Source organism: Brachyhypopomus gauderio, chromosome 3, assembly GCF_052324685.1.
Source record: "Brachyhypopomus gauderio isolate BG-103 chromosome 3, BGAUD_0.2, whole genome shotgun sequence".
Lineage (NCBI taxonomy): Eukaryota > Metazoa > Chordata > Actinopteri > Gymnotiformes > Hypopomidae > Brachyhypopomus > Brachyhypopomus gauderio.
This window is the reverse complement of record NC_135213.1, coordinates 15,932,115-15,943,151: the sequence shown is the minus strand read 5'-3', so window position 1 is coordinate 15,943,151 and position 11,037 is coordinate 15,932,115. Positions and strand designations below refer to the sequence as shown.

Below are 11,037 nucleotides of genomic sequence, written 5' to 3'. Positions count from 1 at the left end.
TGTCCTAAATGTGAACGTACTTAAAGTGTGCAAGTGCCTTTTCACGAAAAGCGGAATTATTACAGTTAAATCGTAATCGGAAATCGTAATTATAAAGCAGCAATTTCTAAATCCTTTCAAGTCGAAGCGTTTCCGAAGTATAACTGAACCCGTTCTCATAGTAGAAGCTGTTTAAAAAGAGCCAATCGTTCGCCAATGGCCCATCACAAGAGTCCCTCAGACGGAAACAAGGCAGCGCTGTCACTGCATTCGCACAAAGACGCAAATGTTGCTGCATATTCCGCTTCTGGCGCGGTACCGGCGCTCTCCTGACTGACTGCGCGGTCCACAGTCTTGGTCCACAGTCTTTCAGATAGTTCCAGTTCGCCAACAGGAGCGAAAATCAATTCATTTGAGCACTTGTAAATGGAAGTTCGTACCGACTCCCTCTGGAAAATTGAGACTTCATCAGTTCACGGTAAGCTGCATCTGCTATTTCTACGTTCCACTCTCTCACGATGACTTTCGGTGTCCGCTCGATTCAAGCAACTACATCCGATTATCTATCTACCACCGAGGTTTAATCGTACGTTTCATTTTCTTTCTTTTTTTCCTGGAAGGGAGATCGATGCTTTTATAACGCCCGATTTGAGGTGAAAGGTTCCGCTGCCGAGGAGTGAAGACATTTAGATATTTCATTCAACTCTTGTACTCGCCACTTTCCTCAGCGATTATACGGACACAGATAATAGAATATACTGGAAAGTATTTTTGCATACACTTTGCAGGCGCTCGGAGTCTGCAATAAGCCAGACGCTGCATCCTAACGGGCGTAATAGGTCGCGTTGCACAAAGCCACTGACCCTACTGCCAAACCGCTTATCGAGTCATAGTGTACTTCAGGTTCATTGATTTAAAAAACGTAACGTAAACGTTGAAAGCTCCCTTGTTAATAAAGTAGAATTATGATTAAGACATATGATCTCTAACTTGTTGTTTTGATGTACAAGTCTGAAGTTGTTTCAGTTTAGGCATTTACAGCGCCGGGCACTTTGCTATACGAGGGCTCGCGCTATCAAAAAAAAAACAAAAAAAAAAAAACAAAAACAAAAGAAAATCTCAGCGCGAGCAGATAGACTACAATTATTGTTGTACGTTTCTTACATATGTTCTGTCAAGTATTTTCCACACTAACATGTCATGACAATGACTCACATTCCGTTGAGAAATTACTGTTCAGCCTGTTTATTTAGGAAGTATATGTGCGTTCTAGGAATAAAGCTTTTGATGTTTGGGATGTGCACCTATATACTTTTAGACTGGCCAGCGTTATAAAAAAGACGCGTCGGTTACACGTGTAGCTACAGTGTTTCCCGGGATGCACAGACTGTATTTGGTCACCTGACATACAGGCTCCTCATTAATGGTCGAAATGTGGAACACCGAACGGAGGAAAACGTGTTGACATCTTTAATGTGTAAATGAAGAATTCAGGAAAGACGGCCACTGCTGTCTACATATGATATACAAATACAGGCTTCTACCCTGTTACACAGCGCGCGTGCTCTGAAAAGTCTTGAAATTCACAGCATTTCCTCGTTATGCTTTGATGTTGGCAAACTGTGCTGATCCATACAGCTTTGTGTTTTAGACCAGCACTACAGTTCCACCTATTCCAGTGAACTTGAATGATGTTGCCAGTTTCATACCAAGTTCTTTAGGACACAAACTAGAAGTAGTTTGTAAACTGGACACCGTACAATGGCCATTGTGTTTCCTGTGACCTAAAACATCTGATAGTACTAATTGAAAGGTTTGATAATGACCTGATGAGTTATTGGTTGTGTAGAGAAAACACTAAGCGTTGTAGTGCAGTGGTCTTCCAGTGCTGAAGTGGGACACCAGAAACTGTACAATCTAAGCTATATTTTCAAAGGTTTGTGGACAATCCTCTTAATGTTTCAGTAGAGGTGTTTCAGTCACAACCATTGCTACCACTTGTATCAAGCCCATAACTATGACATCTACAACCTAGCTGCCCAATTTTTTTACTTTTACATTTACAGTGATATACATTACCACAGTTAAGTGAGCAGTATTAGTGCAATTTTAGTGAGCATGTGTGAAAATTCTCAGAGTGCACACGTGCTTGTTGGGGGATGTGAGCACTGTGGTTGTGAGCACTGTGGATGTGAGGACTGTGGTTGTGAGATGTGTCTTGTGGTTTGGAGAAAGCAGGTGTTCAGGTATTGCTATGGTACTTCATGGCTCTCATCCTTGGTTTCTCCTGTTAGGGAGGATGATGGAAAGCTGGGTTACTGGATCTCATCCGCTATCGCTCTCTTCTGACAGTCCATGGTCTTCTCTGCACTTCTCACAACATACTAACGCTTCCAATTGGCATGCAGAGTTAGAGAGCTATACCAAGCAGAGATGGATGATGTACAGAACAGAACCAGTGACTTAAGCAGCGAGTAAAATTTTTTCAGCTACCACAGAACGCTCAAGTGCTGAAGGTCCATTTTATTTCTGCATTAACATTCATTAATTATACTGAGGAAATTGTGAATTGTGTGACTCTGCTCTGCTGACCACTGAAGCTCTTATTTCCATGGGAGAAAGTGGAAATCAATGACCATCTCCACTGGTTTTTCTTTGTGTGTGTGTGTGTGTGTTCAGCTCCAAGTTGTTGATTTTGCGCCATGTTACCAGATGACTTACTTCTTTCTGAGTGAGCTGCTCAGACTAAAAGCGGTACATCACGCACACTCCCTGAGCAGGGTTGCACAGTGCTGCGTCATATGCAATGCCAAGTGTTGTCTGGACTTGTGGTGATGCATGCCACAACTGCACGCTGAAGCATTGGAAAGAATAATGATGACTCACACTACAATGTCTGTCAATCTGATGGGCAAGCCAGGGTTTGGTTGACGCTGTGGGAATGCTGTGTGCTGGAATGCACAGTGCAAACAACACAATAAAGTTTCATGGAGGAGGGATGATGGTGCGGGGCTGAACTAAGCTACACCTTAGTTCCAGTGAAGAGTAATATTAGTCATTCTGCATACAAAGGCATTTTAGACTATTATATGCCAACTTCTGAACATTTTGGGGATGAAATGGAATGTAATTTGTGAGTCAAGAGTTCCACAACTGCTTCTGTGTCTGATTGGGCACAAATTCTCAGATGTATTTCACACTAACATGGGTTGATTGGAAGAGACATCTGTTATTATATGTTTTGTCCATTACTGCACACTAAAATGTTTTCCACCTCCAAAGTCCTTTCAAGTTTGTGCTACGAAGTGGATAATTCTGAAAATGCACCTTGGGTGTGCAGTGTGGATAAGGGTAATTTGTAAGGACATTAGTTGTCATGTGACCTCCATAGTCCATTGGCAGAGTTTGTCATCATGTTTTGCCACAGTAGGAGTTTGTTATCTGTCCAGGCAAAGAAGTCTTTTTTCTCACCATTTTACCAACGTTTCCTGCTATGTTGCATGCGACTGCAGAAAGCAAACAAAGTACTGTTGCTGAAAAGTTACGTGAGTCATAGGTCAGACACTCAGGCATGCTCACCATTCATCACGGCCACTGTTTTTAACTTTTATTTTGGACAGAGAACTTCTGGAAAATGGGCTGAAAATGCTACCATAGTCAAAACACATATTCAGCGTTTTCCAGTTTACTTTAATGTGGACTAGGCCTCAAAGACACTCCAAAAGCTTATGCAAAGCCTTACAGGAAGAGTGGAGACTTGTATAGCAGTAAACAGGGGCAGCTCCATATTAATGCCAAAAGCTTTGTTATGGGGAGTCCAACAAGTGTGATGGTCAGATGTCCATTTACATTTGGAGTATATTCTATATTACTGAATATTAACTGTTCAGGTCTAATGCCAAAATTTAACATGTCTAGTCTGTCTTTAGACATATGTAGACACTTGTTTGTTGAATGTTTGTATGCAGATTCCCACCTTAGTGCTCAGTGCAGTCAGGAGAGTGTGTTGGTAAATGTGCAGTGTAATGAGTGAAGCTACACACATTGTGCAGTGTGATGATGGCAGTAAATCTCTGTGTACTCATGAGGGGGAACACAGAGAGGACAAATACACAGACATGTTTGAAGACAGAGTGCATATGAACACTTGCAGGTGCCCACTCACTCACAAATATAAAACCCTGATGACTTTTGCATGAATGAACACACACACACACACACACGCACACAAAATCTACTCAACCACATTTATAAGCACATACAAGCATACTCTGAGTATATGTATATACAGTAACTACTAAATTCACCCCTAAAGTAAAAACAATAAAAGAAGAATTTCTGTTCCTTGTGTAAAGGTTCAAAGGAAAACACTTGAACCACATGGATAGTAATTGCAGGTGTAACGGTGGGCGGCGGCAGACGGAAGAGACACGGATCCGCTCGTTGACTCACGGTTACGTTTATTTAACATAGAGATTGCGCAATAGCGCACGAGAAACATTCAGCTCACACACACGACGTGCAGAACATAGACAACGACGAGCACAAGACACTGCGCGAACGCACATTAAATAGACAGACCACATCAACCTCACATGATGACGAGACGAGCCACAGGTGAGACGGATAATGACAAGACGCACCCGCACCCACAGAGGTACACTGACGCAGACGAATAGACGCAGACACCGTTAACACACGCCCCAAAGGAAGGGTTCGGGGACCGTAGCGTGACAGCAGGAATAATTAATATGGCCACAAGCAGCAGTATCAGTCAAAGGTTGTTGTTTCTCTTATCCCATAGGGGTAGTCTCTGCTCTGCATATGGCACAGAAACACACTAGGAATTAGGAATGGCTTCTTCCAGCTCTGTGCCTGGTGAAAATCTTGTTAATAAACTTATTTTTATGTTTCTTGAGGTAAAATAGTTTGATTGATCATAGTTGTATACATTATACTGTTGGAAATATTTAACATGTATTAAAATATGGGAAGAATGTTTTCTACAAGCTTAAATCAGTAATAGTTTTATTCTGCTTGCTATATTTGTTTTGGGATTTTCCTTTTCACATTTGTTGCTGGTTTCACTGGCTGTGTATAAGAACAGCAGTGACCCAAGATAGTAACTCTGAGCTATGAGGCCATATTTGAATTTACCTTTAATATCACAACTAACCCAACCTCTTTAGTTGTGTACTTCTCTGGCTGCTGAAGACGATCTGATTTATACAGCCATGTTGCTGTAACATGTCCAGACAATGGAAACCAAAAATGCTTCTCTTTGGTGTATTCTATTTATGTGTATAATAGGTTGATGTGGGCATGTAATCTGTTTCTTTATGGCTTGGATGTTTGTGTATAATAAAAGGTGCCAAATTTAATTTCCATGGGCCATTTTTGTCCCCTCATTCCTGTCTAGAAATCCCTACTCTTCCCTTTTATTATTTCAGTCAAAATAGGGCATGAAGGGTTATATAAATGGAGCCAAGACCATACTTTGTTGGAGACAGTAATCCTAGTATAACTCCTGATGTGTCAGTTTTCCTAATTTGAGTGGTTTTTAGTGGCTCTACAGGGATATGAGTCAAAGACCATGGGTGAGTTCAGCCTCAGTCCAGACTTAACAGCAGGTCCAGTTGGAACCAGAACACTTTAGGATGTGGTGACATGCACACATTGAGCCACCTCTATCTGGAGATAGAAGTCAAAGTGGATTTAACAATAACGAGAAGTAACAGCACATTTAAAATAAACATTTCACTGTACCGTGTCTGAAATTGAGATTTTGTGGACTGGAGAAGGAAATAATACAGGTGGATTTTGTGGAAGTGCAGTTCATACATTGCTAGTTTTATTAGGGAGTATTAGGATGGTGGCAATGTTGGGATAGACAATGAAACATGTCAGAAGGTAAGACCGACTGGAGCCAAGTTAATGCGTCTTTTTTGGTTAGTGTATTTTCTAGTCATAAGGAATTGCATTTGTTTCCAAGACAAATACAAATCATGGAAGTTGACATACAAATGAATGAACATGAAGTAACAATAGTACATTTGAAAAGGCAGAAAGACAGAGCATAAGGGGAAAAAAGGAAAGCAGGAACAGGCAGGACTAGGAACGTGAAAACAAGACAGACAGATGCGTGGCGCAGCCAAGCGTGACACACATTGTCAGCTGTGGATTTTTACAGTAGACACAATTTACAGTGTAAAGGTAAGTTGTGTAAAGGTACTGCATACAGAGGAAATATGCCTACTACATAGTAAAATTTGGTAGAGTAAAACTGACTGGTTGCTTGCATAGGGCTCTTTCTGACTAGGTGTTTATTTTACAGATCACTAGATTTAAGATATGCATTCATTTTGAAATTCTCCTTTCTGCTATCAAATACAGTAACATCTGGAGATTATGTCTCATATATGTCTCATATCTTATGTCTCTAGCTATTTATGTGCTGCAAACACAGACAGACTGTTTATTGGACTGTAATCATCTAGTGAAAGAGCCAAGTAAATTTGCCTGTCAATTGCATAATTGAAGAAATTTAGATTTGTTGTAAAATTTGGCCTCATGGTGATTCACATGCTGATGGTGTGTGGTCAGGCCTTCTTATTCTAGTAGGACTATGTGTCTTCTGGTGATATTTTGAGGGGTTCCTGTTATACAGGTCTATTAGCAAACTGACAGGAAGTCTGAACAATCAAATGTATGATTTTCACTACAGGGGCTGGCCTGTATCAGCCTGTCCATTTTCAGACATATGAAGATTGGGCTGTTACTGAAATGTCACTATGCACATGCTGCCTTAGCCTGCTAACTTTGAGTGGTGACTGCAAGTGAGACAGACATTATGTCATACCTAACTGAAAAGTTTTTGTACCCTTCAGTGAAAATCTTGGTTCAGTGAGGTCAGCCAACTACTTCTATAAATCCTTTTTTATTATATTATTATTATTTTCATCCTCCCCCAACTTTGGTAATATCCAATTCCCAGCCATCAGGTAAGTCTCCCCAGTCACACAACAGCCGCCCACCAGGTAGGCCGAGGGCTGTCACATGCTACATCTTCTTCTCTTGCACCACTCAGAAGCACCATCTATAAATCTGACATTTATTATATTCAGTATTTAGACATATATCATTTAGTATCCTTATGATGGCAGTCTCAAGTCTCTATGGTGAAAAACTGATTTTCCATTTGCATAAAAAACTGGTTATTTGTATTCAAATGATTCAGTGAGCTTACCTACAAAAGAAACCTTTTTTTCAGTAAAACACATTAAATATAAAGACGGATTATATGAATGTATATACTTATTTATATGCACATCTTTTCTCACAATCTCACTTGATATTAGCAAATTAATAAGGTAAAAGTGAATTTGCAGATCATACCTCTCATTCCGTCACAACCCTCCACGCCTCCACAAGTGAGATTTTCAATATCATACTTAGAACTAACATTGTGTGTGTCACGTTACAGCCCCGGACTCCTCCGATTTAGGCATGTGTTTACGTTATCTACGTCAAGTCGTCTGCGTCTGTGGATCTCCGTGGGTGCGGTTGTGTCTGAGTGTATATTGGTCTCACCTGTGGCTCGTCTCGTCATCACTCTGGGCTTATGTGGTTCATCTATTTAATGTGCGTAGTGTGTCCCGTGCTGGTCTTTGTCCCAAGTCTCGGGCTCGGGAAGCCTTGACGGCGGAGACAGCGGACTATTTACGCAAGACCGCTGTGCGGATGTGGAGGGAGCGACACCCCTCACCCACCAGAGACCTCTCGCCACTGCAGGTAGGCTCCCTCGAGCTCTGCTCCATGGAGAAAGAGGAGAGCCCTCCTCTATCCATATACTTTGCTCCCACGGTGTATTATGATGAGGGCGAGGAGGAAGATGAAAGACCTCCTCCATCCAGGTAGTTCACCCCCACAGAGAGATACGAGGAGGAGGCAACCCCTCCTCCGTCCGAGTGCTCTGACTATTCAGAGTGCTCGGACGGCGAGACAGGCGAGGGGGAGGAGTACTCGGAGGGTGGTACCTACACCGAAGAGGAGGAGGTGAGCCCGCCAACGTCAGAACACTCCGGGGAGACTGTGAGGGGAAGGGGAGGCCAGGCGAAAGGCTTTTCTCCCCCTTCCTCCGAGGGGAGTGAGATGGGCAGCTCCCAGTGCCTTAGCCCGGAGGAGCCCATGACGTGGAGTTCAGGGGGCATCGACGAAAGCATGGAGGTGGAAAAAACCCCACGCGAAGCTAGGTCTGGGGAGCGACCGTCCGGAGGAGGTGAAACTCACTGGTGGGGGCCTCGGGGAGAGAATGAGCATCAGCAGAGCCATCCTGCGGCACGCTCCTCGGGGGTTACCAGAGAGACTGGTCGCGTGCCTGGTGAAAGGGCTGCAAGAGCGTCCACCAGTCGTGCTGCACCAAGCGCGTCCGCCAACCGTGCCGCGCCCGACAGAGGGTTCGCGGCAAAGGCAGGTGGAGGACCGCCCGCCTGCAGCTCCCGGGTTCTCCCCGCTGACCGCTCTCCTCCTGGCGTGAAGCTTGGTGCCGTTAATGTGTGTGTCTGTTCCGGTGTTTGTGTCTGTCCCGATATGTCTTCCAAACCCCCTTTTCCCTTTTGTGCCTCTGTGTGTTATTGTTCCTGTCTGTGTGTTCGATAATGTGCAGTTGTGTGTGTCTAACGTATTTTCCCCGGTCTTCCCAAGGAGGGTGTTCTAAGCTGTTCGTAGCAGACTCTCCACCGAGGGCGGTCATCTCCCAGACGCAGGGCTGAGCGCTCTGGATCCGCCCATCGGTGTGAGTTCGGGGCATTCGGTTCTGTTGGTACCCCAGGATGGGTTGTGCCCTTGGTGAGGGGGTCTGTCACGTTACAGCCCCGGACTCTTCTGTTTTGGGTGTGTGTTTACGTTGTTTACGTCAAGTTGTCTGTGGATCTCCGTGGGTGCGGTTGTGTCTGAGTGTATATTGGTCTCACCTGTGGCTCGTCTCGTCATCACTCGGGGCTTATGTGGTTCGTCTATTTAATGTGCGTTCGCGCAGTGTCCCGTGCTGGTCTTTGTCCCAAGTCTGCACGCTTGTGTGTTTCATATGTTCTATGTGCGCTAACTGCGCTATAATTGTGAGTGAAAATAAAAGTGACCGTGAGTGAATGGAAGGAATCTGTGCCTCGTCCTTCGCCCCGCGTCGCAGTGTGATAGGATGGGATCTGAAAATAGTCATTATCAGAAGATTGTGTGTTGTAGCATATGCGGTATTCTGAGTGGTGCTCAGAATGAAAAATATTTCATTCTAATTAAAATATGACTAAAAATAAATTAAGTATTCAATAATAAGCCTTTCTGACTGACCAGAGTTTAGAAATAACACCAAGTGATTTTGAAAAAGCACGGCAATATGATTTTTCAGTTTTCACCAGCCAGGGTGTTAAGAAATTTGTCACTTTACACTAGAGAAAATGTCAATAATGTTATAAATGTCAATAACTGGACATGCAGATTCTATAAAGTGCACATTAATCCTGAAAAGGGTGGCAAAGCTCTTGTGCTATGGAAGAAGTAGTAGGAAGCAGAATACGGTAGCCCTCAATCTGTTCAGAAAACCTCTTCGATGTTGGAAGGAAAAAATACTAATTGTCTGGCTATTACTGCCAACCTGCCAACCAACCTGACTACAATACCCAGAATCCATCATTCTCCCCATCCTGAACAGCCATCATACGATCATCATCAGCGGATTATTGAGTACACCTGTGTTGCTGTCCCATTAGATATTATATTATATATAAGCCCACTTCCCCTTCCATTAGTTGCAAAGTATTGCTCCCTTACCATGTGTGCATACCAAGCATCTCCACATCTGCTTTTCTGGTTTCAACCTCTGTTTCTGTTCCTGGTTTTGTCTCTAGCCTGCTCCCTCGGATTTGGTCGTTTGGATTCCCCTGTCTTTACCACTGTCTGTTCCCTGAGTTTTATGTTGACAAGTTTTACGGACTATGAACCCTGCCTGTCTCTAACCCATTTCTACATTTCTGTGTACGCATTAAATGACTTTGATCTGCACATGTCTCTCTGACTTTGTATCGTTAAAACGTTTAGCTCTGCCCCCACCTGTCAGTTTCGTTTGGTGTTCTTTTAGCTGCTCCTTGCCTGTTTTTGTTTTAGTTTGAACGTGTTTCTTTCCGTCTGTTTGCACCCAGTTTATTGGTTTCAGCTGTTCCTTGTTCCATTTGGGTAATGAGTTATATAGAGTAGTGCAGGGCGGTATACCAGTTCGCACGGAAAACCGGTGTTTATTTTTATCATAAGAATTTTTATATACCGGCCAAACCGGTTTAAATAGCCTTCACGTGTCCAGAACGCAGCATGGTCCTTAATTGTTTCTCAAGGGACGCTTTATATTGCTGTGCCGCTAAGCACAAATGTAACAGAGCGTAAATCTAGCTTGCTGAAAACGAGGGACGTTCTGAACCACAAATTCTTCCAAACATTGTAGTAAAAGATGATGCCCCAAAGGAACTTTTGCCAAAGAAAGGAGCTGTGTCTGTTGTCAGAAAGTACCGTATATAGGGTTTTAAAGGTCGGACGTGGACCAGTCACTTACTGCAAATGCTGTCGAGCAAATCGGCCGCTGATATTTGTAAAAAATGCGTATTGGTATCGGATCGGCAGGCACGAGAAAATGCCGATCCAGACTCCCGATCCAGTTGTTTTTTTTTTATCCGATACCAACTTTCCAGCGCACCCATTTAGATAATCCATTCCAGTTTTTGCTGTGTATTCACCAGTGAGAGTAAAATCCGATCCAGCACACCTTCAGCACACGAGCATGGCATCTCCCCAATTTAGCTCATTGGCATCTCCTAACCATTAAGAAATTTGAACTTATCGGTAAAAATGTCAGTTGTGTGGGATTATTTTACCTTAAAGGACGAAGATGTAGAGTGCAACATATGCCACAGTAAATTCAAGCGTGGTGGTAAAGCTGTAAGAACTTTTAATACAACCAATCTAATCAAACATTTTGTGAAATACCACCATAAACAACATTGCAGTACTTATGCT

At 43.1% G+C, this 11,037-nt stretch overlaps 1 protein-coding gene across 1 annotated transcript in view; it reads left to right on the top strand.

Moving 5' to 3' along the window:
• Nucleotides 1–203: 203 nt before the first annotated feature.
• Nucleotides 204–11,037, top strand: part of LOC143510462 (carbohydrate sulfotransferase 15) — a 74,003-nt gene continuing 63,169 nt past the window's right edge. Inside the window, exon 1 of the mRNA XM_076999832.1 lies at nucleotides 204–457. The gene's annotated coding sequence lies outside the window, so the exon portion shown is untranslated. The remainder of the gene's footprint in view (nucleotides 458–11,037) is intronic.